Source organism: Physeter macrocephalus, chromosome 21 (assembly GCF_002837175.3).
Source record: "Physeter macrocephalus isolate SW-GA chromosome 21, ASM283717v5, whole genome shotgun sequence".
Classification (NCBI taxonomy): Eukaryota; Metazoa; Chordata; class Mammalia; order Artiodactyla; family Physeteridae; genus Physeter; species Physeter macrocephalus.
This window is the reverse complement of record NC_041234.1, coordinates 85,792,177-85,815,806: the sequence shown is the minus strand read 5'-3', so window position 1 is coordinate 85,815,806 and position 23,630 is coordinate 85,792,177. Positions and strand designations below refer to the sequence as shown.

At 47.2% G+C, this 23,630-nt stretch overlaps 1 protein-coding gene across 9 annotated transcripts in view; it reads right to left on the bottom strand.

The window, feature by feature from the left end:
- The window catches only part of PAK3 (p21 (RAC1) activated kinase 3), a 297,105-nt gene that overhangs the window by 107,131 nt on the left and 166,344 nt on the right, over nt 1–23,630 (bottom strand). For 2 of the 9 annotated variants that reach the window (XM_024128082.3, XM_055081645.1), the window contains one exon: nt 10,187–10,334. The exons of 3 other annotated variants lie outside the window; for them this stretch is intronic. The gene's annotated coding sequence lies outside the window, so the exon portion shown is untranslated. Of the gene's footprint in view, nt 1–6,297; nt 6,407–10,186; nt 10,335–15,385; nt 15,496–15,613; nt 15,671–16,326; nt 16,388–16,655; nt 16,726–23,630 lie in introns of those variants that run through there. 4 more of the 9 variants (XM_007106407.3, XM_007106408.3, XM_055081642.1 and 1 more) reach the window with 4 other exon arrangements.

Here is a 23,630-nt window from a genome sequence, read left to right as displayed (position 1 = left end):
ATGAAGACCAGTCCCTGTCTTCAAAGAGCTCACAGTTAAACGAGGACGGTAGACAGGCATACATACAATAGGGACTACAATGGATACACCCAGGTGGGCACAGAATGCTTTGGAAGGACACAGCAGAAAGGTAACTGAGGTTCTCAAAGAGATCAGAGATACAGTACTTCAGCAGGGTATTGAAGGATGAGTAGGAGCTCACTGGGATTTGAAAAATGGAAAGCACTAGGTTGGTATTATTATTCATTAGGTTGGTATTCATTATTCAACAGTATATTCCAGCAAACAAATACTCCGAGCATGCTAGATTATGCTTCTTAGCCTTAGGCCCCTGTTTCTGCTGAACTAAGTGATGCTGGTGCTATGTAAGAAAAAGAACAGATCTTAAACCTCTGGAAGAAAGTAACATGTATGAGACTTTCAAAAGCCAGAACACTGGCTTCTGGTGAACTACGGAAGGGATCAGTATGGGTGACACAAAGCATTTTCCAGAACTGAAGTCATATATGGGCAGAACAGACTTCTTTTGGGGAAATGTATTAAGAACATAACACTTGGAAGAAGAATCTACTTCCTTTCATGCTACATTTAAGAACTAAGTTGCATCTTGCTCCGCAATTTTAATTTTTGGAGTTGATTTCTGGTTAGGTCTTTTTATAAAGCCAAAAGAATTGCCTCCAACCAAAGAAGAATGGCGAATTCTAGCTCCACTCCTGGATTGTTCTGTGATCTTCAGATAATCACTAAATCTTCATAAATAAATTCAATCTTTCACTCAGCATTTACACGGTGTCTAGTATGTGCCCAGGAAGGCAGGGGATGCTTTGGAAGGCCAGTGTAGGAAAGGTAGCTAATACTCCCCAGAGGCATCAGAGGGCATTACACTTGAGCAAGGTATTGAAGGATAAGGAGGAGCTCACCAGGGTCTATCTAGGGCAAGAGATGAACACGTTACAGTCCCCACCCTCAAGGAGACAAAGTATAATGGGTATTGGCCATGACAACTCAGGCCAAAGATGACAACAGGTTGCTACTGAAGGACAAGAGAGGGGCTCCCAGCAGCCTGAAGAAGGAAGCTTCACAGAGGAAGTACACTTGAGCTGAATTAGGAAGAACAAATAACCAAACCATGGGGAGGTCACGTTTCAGGCACAAGGAACAACACGTGCTAAGGCCGAGAGGAGAGGAGAGACAATGTGGTGTATTAGAGAAACTACAGGTAACTTGGTGTGCCCGTAGCAAAGAAGAGGGATACGAAAAATAAGACCAGTGGAGATCAAATTAAGAAGGATCTCGTATGCCTTTCTTTGGGGTTGGGACTCTTCCTGTCTAGATAAAGAGATTTCAAACAGTGGAATGGCATGATTAGCTTTGCATTTCAGAACTATTATTCAGGTGACAGTGTAGCAGATACAGCAGGTTGAAGAAGACTTGGGGAATTTTTTTCCCATGGAGTGGGATGTTCCAGGTAGAAACATGGGAATAAGTTTGAAAAGAGACAACTCTCAGAAAACGAGCCACGGGAGAGGAGGCGCAGGCAGTATGGGAATAGAAAGACAGGAAAAGAGAGGTTTCAAGAGGGGTCTCTATTTTGGACATTGGCCAAAGATGGCAGGGATGCTAGGCCTGGTGTGATTAACTGGTCTCAGCACCCCAGATGGAAATCTGGGTAGAAAATATATTTCTATCCCAAGAGGCCCAGAGGAATGTGGGAGGACTGATTTTTTTTTTTTTTTATCCTTTAGGGGTTTTTCCAGCTTTACTGAAGGATAACTGACAAATATAAAATGTATATATTTAAGGTATACAGTGTGATTAATGGTTTGGTATAGGTATACAATGTGAAACAGTATACATATACGAATTAACATACAATTGTGTAATGTGAAATACAATCACGTTAATTAATACATCCATCACTTTTTTGCTTTGTTTTGCTTTTTGATACGTTGAAAACACTTAAGATCCACTCTCTTAGCAAATTTCAAGTATACAACACAGTATTATTAACTACAGTCACCATGCTGTACATTACATCCCTAGTGTAGCCTTTAGTTTTTGTTCAGGATTCCAGAAAGAACTGTGCCTCAGTTTCTGGGTTTTTGGGGAATGAGAGTAAACAACTAGTTTAGAATAGTGATTAATAAAAAAAGCTAATGAAGCTGGTATGCTGACAACAAATACGATTATGCGGGAGGCCCCTTAAATGAGCAGCCACTGGACCACCAGTAATAATCATATTCCCAAGAGAATAATAACACTTTATTCTGGTTTCGGCCAATAGAACAGTCCTTATCGGTTTTATAGAAAATTTGTCTCGGGCTTCCCTGGTGGCGCAGTGGTTGCGCGTCCGCCTGCCGATGCAGGGGAACCGGGTTCGCGCCCCGGTCCGGGAGGATCCCACGTGCCGCGGAGCGGCTGGGCCCGTGAGCCATGGCCGCTGAGCCTGCGCGTCCGGAGCCTGTGCTCCGCAACGGGAGAGGCCACAGCAGAGGGAGGCCCGCGTAACGCAAAAAAAAAAAAAAAGAAAGGCGGCTAATATGGTGGCCCCTTGGGAAGATAACCTCTAGTATTTACTCCTGAAAAGTGAGACAGTTGGCAAACCACCCAGAAGTCAGGGGAAAAGATTGTAAAAACAAGAAAGAAAGAAAATTTGTCTAAATTTTTATAAAGACTCTACCAACAAACATAAACATTCTACAAAGACTAAATATCTGCAAATGGTCCCTGAATATGTAACTTTTGTATAAGTCCGTATACAAAGAAGAGAGAACAAACACAGTGACACAATGGATATCTTGGTAAAAATTCGCTGAGCCTGCGCGTCCGGAGCCTGTGCTCCGCGACGGGAGAGGCCGCAGCAGCGAGAGGCCCGCGAACCGCAAAAAAAAAAAAAAAAACCGCGAACCGCAAAAAAAAAAAAAAAAAAGAAAGAAAGAAAATTTGTCTAAATTTTTATACAGACTCTACCAACAAACATAAACATTCTACAAAGACTAAATATCTGCAAATGGTCCCTGAATATGTAACTTTTGTATAAGTCCGTATACAAAGAAGAGAGAACAAACACAGTGACACAATGGATATCTTGGTAAAAATTAAACTGGGAATATCTAGTAGGAAGCAAAACAAATATCTAAGCACCCTGTCTTTATTACATAGCAAATAATAAAAAGCTGAAGGAAACATCAATTCACATGTGGTGGGAAAAAAAAAATCTCTCCCTAGCTATATCTATTCCTCTCAATAGAGAAAGCAAAATTAAGACAAATATAAACGTAGCAGCAGTTCTAACATGTTTATTTGGCATTATGGAATGGTTCAGTGGGAAGCAGGACACGTGGGCTGAAAATATTAATTTGGAGACCATCAGCATGGGAGTAGGTGCAATTGCCCAGGTAGAGTATAGAATAAGAGAGGAGGAAAGGCCTTGGGGGAACACCAACATTTCGGGGCTGGAAGAGGAACCAGGGATCCTCGAGAAATATGCTTAAAGAAGTAGAGGAACTGGCTCTGTGACATCACGGAAACCAAGAGAAATGTATTTCAAGATGAATATGGCTATGAGGCAAATGTCACAGAGAGGTCCAAAATGCCCTTATCTTTTTGTCCTCCCATCCTTTCCCTAGAGTTCGCTAAAGTTGACGCCTTGTCATTTTCAGGTCAGAAGAGAAATGGCCAAGTGGCACCAGAGGTCTGCTGATGTGTTTCAGAATGTTTCAAGAATTTCCAGGCTCTGGACATTTGGTACTCCTTGAGCAGCACGAACAAAACCACACAGCACACCTCAAGAAGGATTTTCCTTTTGGTGGTAAATGGTACCACTGTGGCTCTATATCACTCAGCCTTGTTGCAAAGGGTACTCTTATGATGTCACATTTATTGCACTTTTGAAACATGCTGGGCATCACACAAGACACAGAGAGAAACACCGCATGGTTTGGCGAGCAGCTAAACTGTAGCTAGTAGCATTTAGACATTTTTTTCACAGGAAGGATTATGCTCAGTTCAAACGGCTCATATTTGCCAACTGTCACCCCAAAGACTTTGTCAAGCAAAGATGCAAATATTCAGCTTAGGCTAGTACCTTCTCAGCCCAGCACTGCTAATGAGCTTCATGACCTTGAGTGCATCCCTTGGTCGCTCTGAATCTATTTCCTCACATGCAAAAGGTGACTACCTCACCAAGAGGCTGCGAGGACCCAATGATCCGCATGTGGGAAGTGCTCTGAAGTAATTTAAGATTTTTTACCCACAGAAGATGTTTACAATTACTGCCACAGACTTCACAGGCCATAAAAAAAAATCACCACTATTCACTGAGATTTGATTCTGTTCCAGGCACTCTGCTAGAAGTTACCCATGTACAAGTTCACATAACTTGCAAAACCACTTGTATTATTATTTCCATTTTACAGGTGAAACTGACATTCAGAGACATCAGTTCACTCGCCAAGGTCGCAGAGTAAGACTAGACAATCTCAAAGACAAATACCATATGATACCTCTTATATGTAGAATCTATTAATAAAATGACAGAAATGCACCTATCCACCAAACAGAAACAGACTCACAGACCTAGAGAACAGACTTGCAGTTGCCGGGGGAGGGGGCGGAAGTGAGGACTGGGAGTTTGGGATTAGCAGATGCAAACTATTATATACAGAATGGATAAACAACAAGGTCCTATTGTATAGCACAGGGGACTATATTCAATATCCTGTAATAAACCATAATGGAAAAGAAAAACAAAACTATACAATCCCATGTCTGTGTGACTCCAAAGCCCATGCTTATTTATGCTTCCTCAATCACATTACAGTTTTATGTGATATGATGAGTTCTCAGTTACTCACAGCTTTTGCATGGACACAAACGCTCTTAGGGCTTTGAAGTGAGTGAACCGTGCCTCCACTCTGCTGTCTGGGACCAAAGCCTGGAAATGAGCAGACCCCCTGCCCACGACACAGACATTTCAGCATGAGAATCAAGGGCAGAGGAGTGCCTGTGGTTAGAGACCAGACCTCTGGCTCCACCAGCATCAGGAGTCTTTTCCATGCCTCCTCTCCCAGGTTTCTGTACCAGCATACGAAGGTGACATTACTGAGGGCTTCACCATTTCAAGGGAAAAGCTGTAGGACTAGAGGGGACATTGAAATGAACATGAAACATTGCTACAGTGGCCAAATAAGCATGTCTGAAAATGACACAGGAAATGAGGAAGCTCACATGGGTTAATTTTATTTTTCACTCATCTTCTTAAGTGGAAATGAGCATTGACCCCTAGCCTGTGGTTAAGCAGAAACAAAGACTTAAAGGAAAGCATGCAACAAGTCCTGTGAAAATCGGGTCTTTGGCAGCAAGGAACCATACCGTTTCTCCGTTACCTCAGGGTTCTGCCCCTTTGAGAGCACCTCCTGCCAAGGGCTGTGGTAAGGATAAGAATAAGATCTACCATTTTTGTTGCGCACTGACTATGGTCCAGACATTGTGCTAAACGCTTTCATACAGTATCTCAGTTCATCCCCATAACAACTCAATGAGGTATTAGTGTCGTGCCCATTTTACAGATGAGGAAACTGAGCCTTGAGGCTAAGTAATTGACTCAGACAAGGTTACATGGCTAGGAAGCGGCCAAATTGGGATTCAAATTCTGGTCCAGCTGATTCCAGAGTCGGTGCTACTAAAGCTTCTATCATAACAGATGAAGGGGTTATTACATATTTTGAGAAGTATAAAATACCATACACATGCAAGGGGTGGGTCTCCTTACTTAACGCTCCTCACTGTATTCAAGTGAATTCAGGCAGGTGCATTTTGTCCCTCCTAAAATTCAGCCAGTACTGTCAGTTTTATAAATTGCTTTCGGTGAGTCTCAGCATATCGGCAGAGACAATCAAATGTACATTTGCCAAGCTATTTCCCTAAAGCTGTCTCCTGGTGGAAGTGGTGGCTAAATCTTAAATTAAGTACAATATTTCCATTAAGGTCTAAAAGCTCACTTTCATTCCTCTGCCTTGTGGCCAGTGACAAAGCACTTTGTTACACAATCTTCTAGAAATAAGATGACCCATCTTTCCTGTGCTAAGCAAGATGTCTATGAGGCAGTTTGCTTTGGGAAGTGTCCTCCCTAAATCCTGACTGCTGTTTCCAACCACTCATGGGCCCTCGAGGCCTTCTGGAACCTGAAGACCACTGGATTGCATGACGAAGATTCCGCTGACCCCAAACTTCAAGACTGCTGCCTTGTACTACGGTTTCATGGTGACTTCATCTTTCCCATTCAAATGAAATTACCTCAGGGGCAGAGTCTGTGCCTCTCGCCCATTTGAATTTCCCTCTGGGCCTTGTACTATGTGCGGCCCACAGAAGGTCCTCAGCGTGAGCTGGTAATGCCATTGGAATCCTGGAATTGAGGGAGAGAGAGGCACTGGATCTGTCCTGACCACATGTTACTGCCCACCCACCCCGTTTAGTTTCTTAATCAAGTTTATCAAGTAGCTGCCCTGGGCCCGGCACTGTGTTAGGCACTGAGCATCCAAGATAAGTAAGGTGGTGTGGTCTCAGCTATCAAAGAAGTCCTCGATCTAATAATGATGGGTGTACACGGGGTGGGCTGGAGAAGTGGTATCCCAGAGTATGGGCTCTTCCCCATGGTGTGCTGGAACCCATATCCAATGGCAGCTTGGTCGTATTTTGAAGTGTTTTTACTCCAGGGAGACTCCAGCAGGGGCAGCCATGGACTAGGGAGACTCCTACAAGGTGCTCTTGTGGACTAGGGTGGCACATGGCCCTGGCACCAGGCTCCTGATCTATTGGTTCACTCCTGGGTTGTTGTTTTTTTTTTTTTTTCCACCCCCTGCAGGGAAATCTACAGTCTGTCTGGAGTGCAAGGAAGTTTCTTCAGCTTGTCTTTACCCACGCCTACTGAGAAATCTCCTCTGTTAACTTGTTAGTAACAGCTGTTGAAATTCCAGTGGGGTCTATACGTGCTCGTGCACACTCACAATAGGAATGTGTTTTATCATCCAGCTAGCTCACTGACCTTTACTTTCTCTTTCTTGAATACCACGGTCCAGGGTTAACAGGGGAAGGGTAGACCTGGCTGGATGAGAGGTACCTGCTGGAAGCAGGACTACCCTTTCCACATGTCTAATCAGCAGGCAATTCCAGATCATAAACATAAAATCAAAGACACACACTTTCACATACGAAACCATTATGAGTGCATAAAGAAACGCATGCTTCACCTCCCCCTGCCCCTGGGAGAGAAATGAGGTGGCAAGTTAAGCCATAAACTTCCAAAAGATAAACAAACCATTGAAACCCTAACCTCTCTGGAAAGGAGTGGCTAAGGTTCTGCCTATTAGAGGTGATTTCTGCAAAAGGAAACTATGGCGAAAGGATGTAAAACCTGACCTGAGGGTTTGAGCAGCTTCTTTTTAATCCTAGACATAAATCTCACTCCTTTTTGCTAGAAAGATCCAGTCCCATTGGCACTTGGCTGAGAGCAACACTCTTCCTTTTAGCCAGAGGTGAGAAGAGAACTAGCGGCATATAGGGGGAAAAAAAGTGACAGCTGTGACTACGAACTACTGCCTGTAATTGGGTGTGTTACAATGTGTGTGTGCGTGTGTGTGTGAAGTGAGAAAGTGTGTGAATGTGATAATATCAGTGCGGGGGTATGTATAAGAGTTTGGGAAAGTATTACACGGGTGTGTACGTGACGGCGTGGGTCGTTATTAGTACTATTGTGAATCTGTGTCAAAATGAGTGTTGCCATGGGCAAGTGTGATTACGTGTGAATGTGACACGGACAGAGTGATTGTGTCAGTGCTGAACATACGAGTGGAAGGGTGCAGTTCGGAGTGTACAAAGATAGAAGAGTTTAAATGGATGAGATTGTGTTTATGGTGTGAGCATGTATAAATGTGAACATATGAACATGTATGCACACGTGTGTGTCTGTGACTTACGAGCTGTGTAAACATGTAACTGCGAGGAGGAAATAGTGGTATCAGTGCAAATGTGTTGGAGTGTATGAAATTGAGTGTGTGCGTGACCATATGAGAAACAGGCAGGGGAAAGTCAACCTATGTCTGTGTACGGAGCGTGTGTAATTGTGTAGGAATTTGAGGGAAGGTTAAGGGTGACTGCATCATCTGAGTGGATGTGAGTGTGTAGGTATGACTGGTAGAGTGTGAGAACGTAAGAAGGAACGTAAAGAGTGTGTGAGAACGTGAGGGTGGGTGTATGAGAAGTGTGGGTGTGTGTCAGTACGGAACTGGGAATATAGAGACGTGAACATGCATCAGTGTGTGTCAGTATGAACGTAACTGTATATAGTGTGTTCAGAAATATGACGGTGTGTGAGGGCGAGGGGGTAAGAGTGATCATCACTATGAATGTGTCCACTGTGAACAGTGAGTGTGAGTCAAGGAGGTAAATATGATCGTGTGAATGTACAAGGGTATGAGTATGTGCTTGTGAGAGTGACAGTGTGTGTGTGTGTGTGTGTGTGTGTGTGTGAGCACCGGAGGGTACCAAAATTATCTGGGATGCTGAGAAACCCTCCAGAAGTGTCTTTCCTCCCAAAGTCACAACATGTGTCCAGTTACAGGCAAGCACCTTAGCCCCTCTCAACCTCTGTCTCCTCATGGGTAAAACAGTGATGATAAAAATACCTACCTCAAACTAGTATCACTTTTATAATCAGAAACAAAAACAGCAACTATCAGAAACAAATTCCTACCTTGCAGAGTTACCGTAGGATCAAATGGTCTCATGCAAGTAAAATGCCTAGCACAGTGCTGCCAACAGTAGACAATAAATACAAGTTATTACTGTGGCTGTCATGGAACACCCAGGAGAGACCCAGGGGCTTGCTTCTTATTTTAGCCAGTTCTAGTTACCTTCTGTTGCTCAAGCTCTATAGAGGATCCCCTGCCAGAGCATCTCTGGAAAGCTGAATGCATCAATATCGGCAAGGCTGTAATTTCATACCTTCAACTTCACAGCCAAAACTCTGGAGCTTCCCCTCCATGAGATGGCATCACAGAAGCACCTGCCACTGAGCTGCAGTTTTCCTTTGTCCTGTAGGCCCAGGACAGGCTCAGTGTGAAAGGAAACTGCATTGCATACTCCTTGCTTGTTTTTTGTTTAGGTCTCTTTGTTTTTCTTGTTGGGTCTTTTTTTAATATTTTGGTTGTTTCGTTTTGACTTGGGCAATATGAGAGATGTCTCAGCAACTGACAAAAAGACAGAAGACCAGATAGGGAGACAGAGGGACGGTAAGATACAGATAGCTGGACCGCAGCATATAGCAACAGAAGGCCAGACAGAGATGACAACAGAGGAAGCTATCATGGCTGCCTGAGAGGAAAACAGACAGGTAGACGATCAGAGAGGCAGGCCAAGAAACCTGAAAGGGGTGGACAGGAAGAGAGAGAGGCCCAAATGGAAAAGCTGTTAGGAAACTGTCAGACACTTGAGAGAGACTAGAGACCTGTGAAATCTGGTCCCTACTCCTGAAGACCTTACACAGTCCAGTTTACCTGCCAAGATGAATACTCCAGAAACCATGCAAGAATTAGTTAAGGCAGCAGAGGAACAAGGGCTACGCTACATGCTACAGACTCGGGCGTCGTTGGAGAGCTGGGGGAGGAAATACTCCCTGGTTGGGTGGTAAGACAGGGAATGTTCTGGAAGGTTTAAATTAAGCCTGCCGGGCCCAGGAGCTGGGATGGATGGGATGGGGGTACACTTTGAATAGGAAGGTAAAATTAAGGTTATGGGGCAGTAGAAATTACAGGAACCAACTGGTGAATTTGGGGCATGTGGCTGAAATGCCACTTCAATATCAGGAAAGCGAGAGGAAAGGAAATGACAGCTTGATGGGAAGCATCTTAGATGGAGCTTGACATCTGCAAAGGACTTGGCAATGACCGTTAGGTTGTTTCTCCTGCTCACTCCAGGATGTAGGTCAAGGCTGTCAATCCCATATTAGAGATGGGGGAACCAAGAGACCAAGCGCAGCTGCACAATCCCCCAGAAAGTATGGGCTGTGCCCTGAGGCCTGGCTGGTGAGGCCCAGGCAGGGTCTTCGACATAGGGAGCTCTGGTGGAAAGGTGCCATTTACCTGGATTTGGAGATCCCTAACTCCCTGCCCTGGAATCCATTACTCACCTCACACAGCCACTGCTGCAGGACCTCAGCACAGGTTGGTGCTGCCCATGAGAAGGGGCCGGGCTGCCTTCAGCTCCGATGGGCTCAGTGCTGGGCACACCAGCTGCCACAAGATGCAAGGACTCAGCTGCTCTTTCTTGGGGGAAACCTGCCGAGAGAAGCATTGTGGGGGGGCGGGAACCTCCTTCCCCACCTGCTGCTACTCCATGCAACCCCCCAAATATCACACACGCGCGCGCGCGCACACACACACACACACACACACACACACACACACACACACACACACACACACACTACAGAAAATCCCTTAAGAAGGTAGATAATCAGAGTCAAGAAGTGTAAAAAAAAGCCTCGGTACATGGGAGTCCAGAAAGGGCACTGAGCTGGGAGTTTCAAGTTGAGAACTGCTAGCACTTCACCACTCTGGATCTGCTTGCTGGTGAGTGGAAAAGACCTGCCCTGGTCACCCCGGACAAGTGCTGAGAGCACTCAATCAAGTGACAGACGTGAAATATTTGCATATTTACAGGTGGTGGTACAGTCCAGTGGACAGGAGGAGACTGCGAGATGGTGGCAAATGCAGGTTTGGCTCTGAGGCTACCTGAGCTGCCTGAAGACCCGGCTGTTCAGCTTATTTCATCCCTCACCCCCAAGTCTCCACCACCATTTCCATTTCCCTCCTCAACAACCTCCTTCACTGGGTTGCTGGGCAGGGTTGGGGGAGCACTCTAAGGTCCCCTAATTTGCTATCATCTCACAGCTGCTGAGGGCCTCAGCCTCTAATCCTAATTGGAACTTTCCTCTACCTTCCGCCAATCTCTGCCACAGGGATGTCTTCTGTAGTCTTCCCCAGATTTTGGGGGGTGAATACATACTGGGGTTTTTAGGCGGTTACAATTTCCCCTATCTTCCCCAGAGAGGTTTCCATGTCCAACCACAAAGGAGACACGGTCCCTTTAACCCTTCCCTTTCCTGCCCCTTTCCCCACAATCACTTGAGCCTCTCAAGGAGGAGACTGATATTCCCTGTGTAGGACCCCAAGCCCTGCAAGCCTTCCTTCCCCGTCCCCTCTTTCCTCCACAGACTTTGTCCTCAAAGAAGAGCAGCACCTATGGGCTAACTTCCAATAGAGTCAGATCCAGGCTAGCACATTCTCTATTAGGGGATTCCAGAACGCAGAGGGTCCTAATCCAAAGACACGGATGGATGGATGGGTATCTAAAGCTGGAGAGAGTAAAACTGAAGCCTCAGGAAGCCAGGAAAAGCCCCGTTCTTCCCAATTCCCCTTTCTAGAATAAAAAGACCAAGCCATCCCCCAGGTCTTCCAGTTGCTGCTGGGAAGCTTCCAGAGCACGTCTGGCCCCCCAGGGCCCTGGCATCCCCTGCGAGCGTCCCACACGCACACTCCAAGCAGCCTTTCCAAATGCTACCCATTGCACCGCTGAGTGGTGCGCCACCCCCGCCCCCAATGCATGAGCTCATCCTGCAAGGGCGCGCGGGGTGGGGGGCGCTCCAGAGAGGGGCGGGACTTGGAGAGGACCCAAGAAGAAGGGCCGCAGGAAGGCCCCTGCGCGTCCCCAGGTCGGGAGCAGCGCCAGAGGACCTGGGGGAGCGGGGTGCTAGGGCACCAGCCAGTACTAACCAAGCAGCTCCAGGTTTCTGTGCAAGATCAAGAGCTTTCCTTGACCTACCTCCACTTCCCCTCAGCTGCTTATTGCTTCCACGGCAGCCCGCTTTGAACCCACCAGCTGCACAGCCGGAGCCAATGCAGAAGCAACGGGCAGGACACAGAGCTCCACCTGGTGGCCGCACTCCTGTCACCCGTCTGGGGGTATGCTGTGGTGGAAGCGCGGGCGTGTCTGTGTGTGAGCACGTACGGGGTCGGCTGTGTCTGAGCCGCAGCCTGCGCCACATTGCATTTGCGTACCTGCACCGTGTCGTGCGTGTGCAGCCGTGTCTATTTGGTGTTGTGCATGTGTATCATGTCAGTACCGTATTGCATATGTGTGCCGTGGGTCTGCAATGTGTTGCATGTGTATTCCATCTATCCCGTGCTTGGGGAGCCTGTGTCTAATCTATGTTGTGTGTCATGTGTCTACGCCACGTTGTGTGTCTGTATCTTCTGTGTGTTTATACTGCCCATGTATGCACCGGTGGCTTAGCCTCCTACTGGAGGCTGGGGTAGAGATCAGTGCACCCCTCGTGCGCCTACCAGCACCCCAGCCTTGCTACATTCCGGCTTCCTGCCAGCATCTGTCTGGGGACTAGGGCTGCCACCTCCTTGGTAGGGGAGGGAATCTGTGGACAACCACTCTCTCCACCACAGAGCCCTCCCATGGCAAGTACCTGTCCCAGCACTGAAGAGAGCTGGGAATGTTCCAGAACCTTTTTCAGGCCCAAAGAAGGAAACTGGGCATTGGGGGTGAAATGGCTCCTTCTCTCAACTCCCAGCCCCAGATGGGCCTACACGAAGTTGCAGCCGCCTGAGTTTCTCAGTTGGAAGGACTGGATCCCTTCTCCACAACTGCACAGGGGGTTAAGCTCTGACATCGGAGCTGGGCCACTGGATGTATCTGGAGCTCTGCCAAAGGTGTCCCCGTTGAGGTCACTAGAGGGCGCGACTGTGCTGATTGTTAGGGGTAGTGTCTCTAGAGAGTACAGAATTCCAAAAAGTCCACCTGGCTCAGAGAGGGAGGGGGGTGAGGAAGACAGAAGGAAAAGGATACAGACCCTAAGCCGGGCCTTTCCTTCACCCTCACCCCAAGCCCTTCTGTTTTGAGGCTGAGTTAGGGAGTCAGGGCCACTAACGCACGTCCACCCCCCTCCAGGGTGTAAGATCTGTGTAAGAGCCCCACGGCGCTTTTCAGGGGCTTGGTTACAGGGGCAGATTCTCCACTTGCGCATCTCTTTTCCTCCCTGTTCCCATTCCCATGAAATAAAAGTAAGGCCACCCTGCTGAAAGAGATGAAATGTGTGTAGTGGTTGTGGGTTTGTTTTGTACTGTTTTCCTCCAAATTAGAGGCACGCCAAAAAGTATGATTTAAAAGGGGTAAATTGGGGGGGGGGCTCTCCTTTAGTGAACCTGTTTTTCATTACCAAGAATAAATGGACCCATTTCCTAAAATGTCATCACCATCTTAGAAACCACCTAGTCCAAACCCATCATTTGAAAGACAAGGAAATTGAGGCCCAGAGAGGGGCAGAAACACTCAGACCAGAACACTGGCTTCTGGACTCCCAGGGTTGGTTCCACCCCAGCTCCTGGTCCTCTAGTCCCTAAAAAATCTTCCTTCTCCACATCCAGGACCCTCCCACCTCAGGGCAAAACCCTGGCCTCCATCTCCACCGTGTGGGCTCCAACACCGTCCTATTCCATCTCAGTGATCAGGCACCCAGGCCTTTCCGTGATTTCCATTCCCCACCAGGAAACTGTTCATTTCTTTCCAGTCTTCAAGCTCCGCTTCCCTCATTTTGCTTCGCGCCCGCAGACCCAGCTGTGGCCATGCCATCTTGCCCCTCCTCGCATCCCCCTGGGTGCAGCGCAGATTGCCCCAACCTGCAGATAATTGACCGACTGTGCAAATCAGACACGGATCCATCGCATTGATTAACGTTTCCAATTAAACTCCGGGTTAGGCTGTATTAGTGACTCCAGTAATCACCGGGGATGTAAATGCAAATGCCTTCCAAAGTCGCGGAGCGCGGGAGGAAGCGACACATTCTGGGAGGAAATGGAAGCAGACTGCCAGACCCGAGGGTTCATCAGGTACCCCTAAATCAGATTTGAAATGTATGGCTGTCACTTGATCCGAGGCCCAGTTTTCACACCTGAAATGGAGGACTCTGGCCCTGGGCGCACCGCGGCCTGCCATTTCCCGCCCCCTGCCAGAGAAGCCGCGTAGTGCTGAGCTGGCAGCCGAGTTCACCCCAGGCCCTGCAGAGGGAACCGCCTAGCCTCTGGCCGGTGGCGTGGTTGGGGGACAGCAGGGCAGCTGAAGCTTAAGCTGCACCCTAGATGCCTCAGCACCTTCACTTACCTTCTAGGGCAGTGGTTTTCGCCGTCCCTGGTCTGCACAGGGTCCCAGGGCCCCTGGGAAGGAGGGCTTTCTTTTTGAGCACAGGCAGAGATACCACCATGCCTGGAGCAGGGGCCCCAGACCTGGCCCTGGCCCACCCCAGGTAAAAGCAGTCAACCTACCTGTCTCGGCCAGATTCGAAGCTCCCCCAGTCCGTTCTGGGGACCTGGTCCCCCACTCCCTTCTCCTTACCCAGGAGGAAGAGCCATTTGTAGAGGCTGCTGCTTATCAAGTTTCTTCTTCCCTCGACCAAAGCTACTGGCTCCTGAAGGTTGGGTTTCACCGGTGGGAACGCTATTGATTCCCCAACTACGGAGCAATCGTCCCCCTAAGCCTGGGCTGAGCCACAGGTGCCTCAGCCACCAAAATTGTCCCCAGTTCACCAGGGCAATCAGGGCGTTTGGGCTCCTGGTAAGATGATGGCTTTTTTCTTCTCTCTCTCTTTGGCTTTGCTCCTATCTACTCCCCTGACCTTACCTACCTACTCCATCTGATTTCTAGATCTGATTTTTTTTTTTTTTTTTGGCCTTGGCTACCCACTTTGACTTCATAGTAGCTTAGTCTCTGACCTCATAATAACAGAGTCTCTGATGAGGGCAGCACCTCCCAATCCCCGAAGTTATTCCTCATTTCCGTCTCTTGTCACGTCTGTCTGCTCCCTTCCCCCAAAAGACCTCAGAGCAACCTGTGGGAATGGTCAGCTACTTGGAACGTCCTTAGGGTGTTGTGGCCCCATGCCTGTACCTCTGTCACAGGCAAACCCCCTTTTTCTGTGAGGTCTCTCCTACAAGGCCCAATTGCCTGCCTGGAGGCTTGGAGGGCCTGCTCCTTGACATCTCAAGGTCCCCCCTGGCCTCGAGATTCGCAGCTGTTGGCTTTTACCCGCCCCCCCCACCCCAGTCTCTGGCTATTTTGCCTCTTTCCTGGGGGGAGGAGGCTATGATATTTGTATCCAGAAACAGAGATTCACATGGCTCTCTCTAAGCCCTCGCCTGTTAATCACCCATTACCATATTAAGCCCCTTTGCCCAAAGGTGTCCTTGATTAAAGGCCTCAAGAACCAAATGACAGACCTGCCCAATTATAATTTTGCAGATGGCCCAGTGAAAACCGCACTGACCTTTACACCTTGGTCATTCCAGAACAGGGCCACAGTGTTGTCACCGACAGGAATGGACTTCCTTCTGTTCCAACACCTCAGACAGCCATACAGTTGGCCTGGATTTGAGTCTGCAAAACCATGAGGGGAGCGAGACTAACATGGCTAAAGGCTTCCCTGCTGAAAACCATTTTTTTAAAATAGCACTGCAACCGCCCCCTTCATGCTTCCCAAAGCCAAGCCACTCACCCTTCTTTCCTTCGCTTCTACAGACCACAGCCCAGAACCCTCAAGTCCAGAGTCTGGCACTGGATTCTGGAAGGTGGGACCAAAAGAACAAGTGGAGCCTCTGGCTCCCTCCCTGCGGGCACCGCCCTCCCACCGCTCCCGCACTCCACCCCTCCACCACCACCGAGGGAAGAAGAACCTGCCAGGGCAAGAAATCAAAAAGGTCCAATCCCTCCGAAAGTGTGGCAGGAATCCTGCCAGAGCAAGAATCGAAAAGGTCCAATCCCTCCGAAAGTGTGGCAGGAACCTTGCCAGAGCCAGTTCGCAAACTGAGAGCAAGGCCCCCTGCAAGCTGAAGGGGGACAGGGAAGGGGGGCAGTGGACCTGATGACCCTGCTCCCCAGACAAAGACAAAGGCCAACTGAGGGACCCCGGGCTTTCTAGGGACATTATTGCATCATTCTAGTCCTCACAGGAGAAGAAAAGAGTCCTCCTCTGATTGCCCTCCCCCCCGCCAAAAAGGGGGAGGGGAAATATAGAAAAATAAAAGAAAGGGGGGAAAGGCGCCCGTGTAAGAAAATCGTCACTTTTTCTGTTTGCTCGGGTTGGGCTGTTCCCCCTCCCCCGGACTTGCCGGGGCCGCGGCCACACCCCCTCGCCTTGTGGGGGTAGGGGGCTGCCATCGCTGCCACAGTGGCTGGGGGAGGGAGGCGGGACGATGGTATAAGACTTACAGCCTGACGTAGCTCCGGGGGCGGATTTAGCCTCAAGCGGCCCAGGCCCCAGTAAGCGAGTCTAGGGCTTGACCCAGCGAAGGGGCCCTGGTCCTCCGGGAATGGCCCCGACACACCCACTTGTCCGGGTTCGCGAGCCGGGATCGTGTACACGGTGCGCCAGGTGTCAGGGCTCTGGGGGAGCCACGTAGGGGACTCGAGGCCGGGGCGCCGCGACAGCGGGAGGGGGGTCCGGGCAAGCAGAAAATCTGCCCGGCCGGCTAAAAGCAGAGCCCGGCCGCCACCCCCTTCCCCAGAGCGAGCCGGGTGCCACCCATCGCGGGATTTACCTGCCACTGGTCCAGCCACCCCGTCCAGACCTTGCCTCTCCCTCCGAGCGCTCGGGCTGGCTGGCGGGGCTGGGGCGCCGAAGCCCCGCGGCCGCAGCCGCAGCCCCGGGCTCGGCCCGCTCCCCACCCCCCCGGCTCTCCTCCCGGCCCCGCACACTCGCTCCGGGCCGGGGAAAGCTGCAGCCCCCCGCGCGAGACCCCAGACGGTCCGCCGCCCACAGCTGCACGCCCGCGGTCGAGCCCTGCTCGGCAACAGCTCCCTCGCCCTGCTCCGCTATGACGTCACCCGGGCTCTGCACCGCGCGGAGGCCAATCAGAGCCGGAGCAGAAAACTAAAATCACCCTGAGTGGGCTACTGGGGACCAATCTTTTGTTTCCAGGCAGGAAGCGCCGGGAAGGAAAAAAAAAATGAAGGGGAGGGAACAGGGAGAGGGAAAGGAAAAGGAGATGGAAACTTCTACACTGTCAGGGTTGTCTAGACAGAGGTGTGGCCCTCGAGAAAGAGGCACACCTGACAGTGGGAGGGGACGGCGGTTATTGAGTATATCTTCCTCAACTGCCCCCGCAGGAAGACTGGGATTTCAGGTACATTTTCAGGGGAGGAAATCTGTCCAGCTACACAAGCACTTTTTACTGGGGGCAAATGGTTTGGATTTGGGACACCACCTGTCAGGCAAGCAGTTTACACCGATGGAGTCTCCAGAATCCACAGTAAATTGAGAGGCAGGTATGGCAATGGGGTTCAAAGAGATGGCAATCTAGATAGGAAAACTACCTTTCTGCACGTGAAACACATATTTTAAAAACAGCATTATAGGGGCTTCCTTGGTGGCGCAGTGATTAAGAATCCGCCTGCCAATGCAGGGGACACTGGTTCGAGCCCTGGTCCGGGAAGATCCCACGTGCTGCAGAGCAACTAAGCCCGTGCGCCACAACTACTGAGCCTGCGCTCTGGAGCCCATGCGCCACAACTACTGAGCCCACGTGCCACAACTACAGAAGCCCGCGTAACTAGAGCCGGTGCTCCACAACAAGAGAAGCCACCGCAAATGAGAAGCCCGCGCACCACAACAAAGAGTAGCCTCTGCTCGCTGCAACCAGAGAAAGCCCATGCACAGCAACGAAGACCCAACGCAGCCAAAAAAAAAAATAAGTAAAAACAGCATTATACAAAAAGAGAATGATTAATCTACTTCAAATACAATATATATGTGTGTATACACACACACACACACATATATAGTTATATTAACAATTGTTAAGATGTGGCTGTTTCTGTCCATCCTTTCCCTAAAACCTCCCATGGCATCTCTTGTCTTTAAGAAAAAGTTTAAATTTTTGCCCATGTTGAAAGCCTTCTAAAATCTAACCTCAAATGTCATCTCTTGCTACTCCAAAATCCATCCGCCCTAGGATTTGGCTAGATTATGTAAATTAGTGTAAACCCCAGCAAGGAGACAGTAAGCTGTCATCAAAAATGACCAAAAATGCAAAATAATAAGTACATTCGAATTATAATGATGTAAAATATGCCTACACACAAAAAAAAATCAGAGGCACACCACAACAAAGAGTAGCCTCTGCTCGCTGCAACCAGAGAAAGCCCATGCGCAGCAACGAAGACCCAACGCAGCCAAAAAAAAAATAAGTAAAAACAGCATTATACAAAAAGAGAATGATTAATCTACTTCAAATACAATATATATGTGTGTATACACACACACACACACATATATAGTTATATTAACAATTGTTAAGATGTGGCTGTTTCTGTCCATCCTTTCCCTAAAACCTCCCATGGCATCTCTTGTCTTTAAGAAAAAGTTTAAATTTTTGCCCATGTTGAAAGCCTTCTAAAATCTAACCTCAAATGTCATCTCTTGCTACTCCAAAATCCATCCGCCCTAGGATTTGGCTAGATTATGTAAATTAGTGTAAACCCCAGCAAGGAGACAGTAAGCTGTCATCAAAAATGACCAAAAATGCAAAATAATAAGTACATTCGAATTATAATGATGTAAAATATGCCTACACACAAAAAAAAATCAGAGATGAACATAAAATTATAATAGTTGGGTTAAAGAAGTAGAATTATTGGTGATTTTTCCTCCTCACTTTCGAACTTCTTTTTATAAAGATAAATGTGTCCTCACATAGTTAAATGGTCAAGATGGGTCATGACCCTCCCCAGTGCACTTCTATCCAATTTTCTCAGCACTGCATAGCATCCAGCAATCATTTCGCTGTAATGTCAACAAAATAAGTTTCAAGACCAAGAGTGAACTAATACATCTGCCAGGGTCCTCTTAGGCAAAGTCACACAACAGGCCTCTAGATTCACCAGAGACATCTGGGGAAGTTGGAGATTGGGATTCCTCTTTGGACTAATTCATGTTAAATTCTGATGATATTGGGAATTGGGAAATGAATAATAATGACCCTTCAAGTCTATGACAAAGCAGGAAAGAGGGAGGCAAAGACTAAGTAAACCACATACTTTTAAGACTTTTTTAAGAATCACTTTGCATTTTACTTTTAATTTTCCTTAATTAAAAAATATATTTATGTATACATGAGTATTACATGAATTTCCCAGAGCTGGGATTTGTGTCTAGATCTGAGTACAAAACCCATGCTCTTTCTAATATGATGTGTGGTATTACTGATTTTGTTAAAGTACATATTTGCTTTAAAAAAATCTGAGTATACCAGCTTGATATTTTTTTTTAATCAGGCATTTTAAAAAGGCTTTTTTTTTGGTGTGGTTACTGTCTTCTAATGCAAAAACTCCCATCACCCTCCTCCTCAAATCCTTGATTAATAGGTTTAAATCAGGATGGTTCTGCTTCCAATGCTTTTACAGATATCTTTTAAATTAACTTCGGGGTTAAAAAAAGAGCAACCCATCACATTGATTTTTATTTTTACATCGTGGTAAACGTAATCTAAAAATCACTGATATAAATGAATGTCATTTATTTAGTGCTACATCTCTGATTTGTAAAATGCACTCCTTTGGGTTATTTTAAACAATAAGAACACTTGACAAAAAAAAAAGAAATAGAAAGATATAACTGGATTTTCCTGGCTAATGATCTAACTTGAGTCTTCTAGGCTATTGATTTAAATTGTAATTAAAAGGTATTTGATTTCACTCTAATCCTCCCATATACCTCAGCTATAACTCAGAGCTATTTATGCAATCACCGCACATGGTTATTTAAACATTTCATGCGTGTATTTCTTCTCTCCCTGGTGATTATAGGAACTAGCACGGGGCCAAAATCCTATTAGGTGCTTGATAAGTTAAAGCATAGTGGTGTCATAGAAAGAGGACTGGACTTAGGAGTGGGGATCAACACAAAGACTTCAGTCTTCCTGTGAAAGGGTGATAATCTATTTCATTCTTGATACCATACAGCAGTCTTTACTGCTGCTGGGCTTTGTTCTCCAGGAATATAGGATAACTGCATGGGACCTTGCAGGGAAACTGAAATGTCTTAAAGATTTCATCTGTGTTCATCAACTCCCTTCCCCAAGCTCATTGACTTCAGGATACAACAACACTACCATAACAACCTCTTGGCACGCGTATCCTGCTCCTTAGGTTACACACCACTTTTGTTTCTCCCCGTTTGATCCTCACAATAACCACGACAGTGTACTGTGGCAATTGTTATGACCTGCATTTCATAGATGAGTGAATGGAGGTCTGGGGTTGAAAGTAGCCTGGTCAATGCCTCAGAGAGATGGTCCTAGAAATCAGGTCTCCACTGTCAGTTCTGTTCTTTCTACCACCCTACATGGCAACTTCAGTTGTATTTCTCCTTTGGCTCCCACCAACCCAGTCAGCCCTTTCAGTCACATGAGAAGTGAGATGGGGCTTGTAGCAACAGATGTAAACTAAAACGAATATCTTCAAACTGTTCCAGCCAAACCCCTGCTAAAGGGAACCTACCAGGCAAAAGCAGCCTGGATATTCTGGCTCCCTCTCCGCCCCTGCCTCAAGTCCCAAAGCCAGAAATTATTCCCAGTACTCGACTCTGGGTCTCTGTGGCTCAGTCTTCACAGCTTTTGCTGCAACAGCTGAACTTAAAAAAAAAAAATCCTCCCTCCTGCTCTGCATACAAAAGAACCTGCCTTGGCAGCTAGCGCACAAGGCATTGGCTGGGCGCGCGGTGCCCACTCCTCTTTCATCCGGGCCTGCTCACTCTAACCTATTGTCATCACTGTAGTCAGGCCCTACTGGGCTCCTTCCCATCCCTCCCACCTTCTACTCCAATCATTAGGGGCTCCAGCTGTCCTGAAGGAGGCAACGTGGTGGGTATCCTGCAGGGCAAAGGTCTCATCCCACATCCCTTAAAACCAGAGGCTAGGGAAAGAGGGAAGCCCATGGCTAGGAAAACACCATCCTCGTGGGTCTTCAGAGTTCTGGCCAGGGAATCAGGAGACCCAGACTGTAGTCTAGCCTCTGGCTAGGAAACCTTGGGCAAGATTCGAATTTCCCTCAGCTTTAAATTACTCCTTTGAGAAACCTGTCCTGCCTGTCTCCCTGGACTCTTGTATGGATGCAAATGGCTCATGGAATACGAATGGTTTTAACAGATTTCAGAGCTACACACCTCCTTAATAGACTGGACGAATCCCCATTTACATATACTCCCTGTATGGGGGAACCTCGGGACTGGGTGGTAGGGGGGGCCACTCCTCACCTTCCCTCACTATAATTAGCGCCCATTAGAGACCTGCCCTGTAGAATCTACCAGCTTTCAGAAGCCCACAGCCTCTGCCCTCCTCCCCTCCACCAGGGAGTTAGCGAAGGAAAAGCAGAAGACAATTAAATGCAGGTGACTCTGGATGAATTAATATGAGAATTAGGAAGTTCCTCTCCTCTGACTTGGTTTTAATTAGCCCCACTTCCATGGTCCTACATATCAAACCACATTATTTAATTGAGCTGATGCTCTGTTTTGCTCCTAAGTGGATCACATTATACATTCCTTCCCCACACACTCCGATCCAGGCACTGCCCGAACCTAAGTCAAACTGCAGAGTTAATTTGGAAAGTTGGTTTCATTGCTCTCTCCATTTTACTAGGGGAAAAGAGAGAGAATGAGAAAGTAGAGGACAAAATCTAGGGGACAAAGAACCAAGGAGAGAAATAGAAAAACGAATCTTAATTTTTTTTTTTTGGACCAGCTGGACTATGATGTCATGCTTTCTCAGCTCACCTGTGATTGGCTGCTCAGTTCAGCATCTGCTGAGAGCTAAAGGCTGATTATTTGCCAGAGATACAGACCTTTCAGGGAAGCTTTGAATCATTGCTGGTTGTCGTGACAACCTGGACAGTGTCTGCTCCTGATAACCACATAATGAGGTTGACAGGAACAGAAGTGCCCCCATCCCCACATCCAACCATCTGAAGTGGTGAGCAATAGAACATTTCTCTTAGGAGGCAAAGGGAAAAAAATCACCAGCAGGCACGGTGGAGATCCCCTCAGGTAAGGTATGCCAGCCAAATCCCGGAGAAAATCGCCTTCTTGAGGAGCTCTTCACCTAGCATCTACAGGTTCCCGTCTAAACCCCATTGTATTCACTATAATTCAGAGACCCGAGGAACAGGTGGTGAAGGGGTGAGACATCTCTGCAAGCGTCCAGCAAAGCTGAACAGAGGGACGTGAGAGTGGAATGCTAAATAGATTAGGGCAAGGCACATTACGTCTCTTCAAAGGACACCATCATGGCATAGTCGAGGGCCAATAGAGGGCATATGTCAAAGATGGCAGGGCATGGCCATACCCAATCACCAAAGCCAGATACAAAGGGAGCTTGAAGAGGATGGTTTTCTTCCTGATGCTTTCATTTCCCTGGAGGTCAACACCTCACTCTACATTATCTTGGGGCTCCGAATGTTCTTGAGAGGGAATATCAACTGCACCTTTGTGACACGTTATACATTCCTAGGACAATTTTATCAGCACCTACTAAGGACAAAGCACACAGCTAGGTGCTACAGATGCTACACAGATGAACCAAACCTGGACCATCTCCTCAAGGAACTTGGGATCTAGCTGGGGAGAAAAAATACAGACCCAAGTAACTATGACACAAGACAGGTGTAGTAAGTACAATACTACAAGGAAAATCCAAAGTCCTCGATTTTAGAGACAAGAGAATCACATCCAGACTGTTACATTCCAGCTCCAACCCATCTTTCCAGGTTCTTCTCCAACCAGTCCTCCTTTATACCCCAAGCATCAGCTCCATCAAACCAATATCTGTTTCCCTGATATGCCTTGACTTTCATACTTCTGTGCCTTTACTCCTGCTCTTCCCTTTGCCTAGCATAGCTTTCTCTCTCCTTTCCCTACCTGGTGAAATTTAACACATATTTCCAGACCCTACTCAAATGGCATCTCTGTTGATGCACAAATGGTTCTGATATTTATAACCCCACAGGGATCTGTAACTGGTAGACGTGGATGTTGACTGACATCATTCTTGGGTACCATATTCAAATTCAGCGACATATAAGAGAACGTTGATATAACCAATTTTGGATTATTTGGGGGGGAAGAGAATAGATAAAGTCACACTACTTTTTAAAAAGTCTTATTACGGTGATCAACACAAACCTGTTCTGCTATACACTTCTATAACTGTTTTAAATTTTGAAATAGTTTAAGGCTCACAAGAAGTTGCAGAAATAGTACAGAAAGTTCCCAGGTATCCTTCAATGAGTTTTCCCCAATATTTTGACACATTGTATTATTTTATTTTACACGGCCATAGTACATTGTCAAAACCCTGGAAATTGACATTGATATAGTACTACTAACTGAAATAAAAGCCTTTTTCAATATTCACAAGTTTTTGGCTTTTTTAACATCTTTATTGGAGTATAATTGCTTTACAATGGTGTGTTAGTTTCTGCTTTATAACAAAGTGAATCAGTTATATATATACATATGTTCC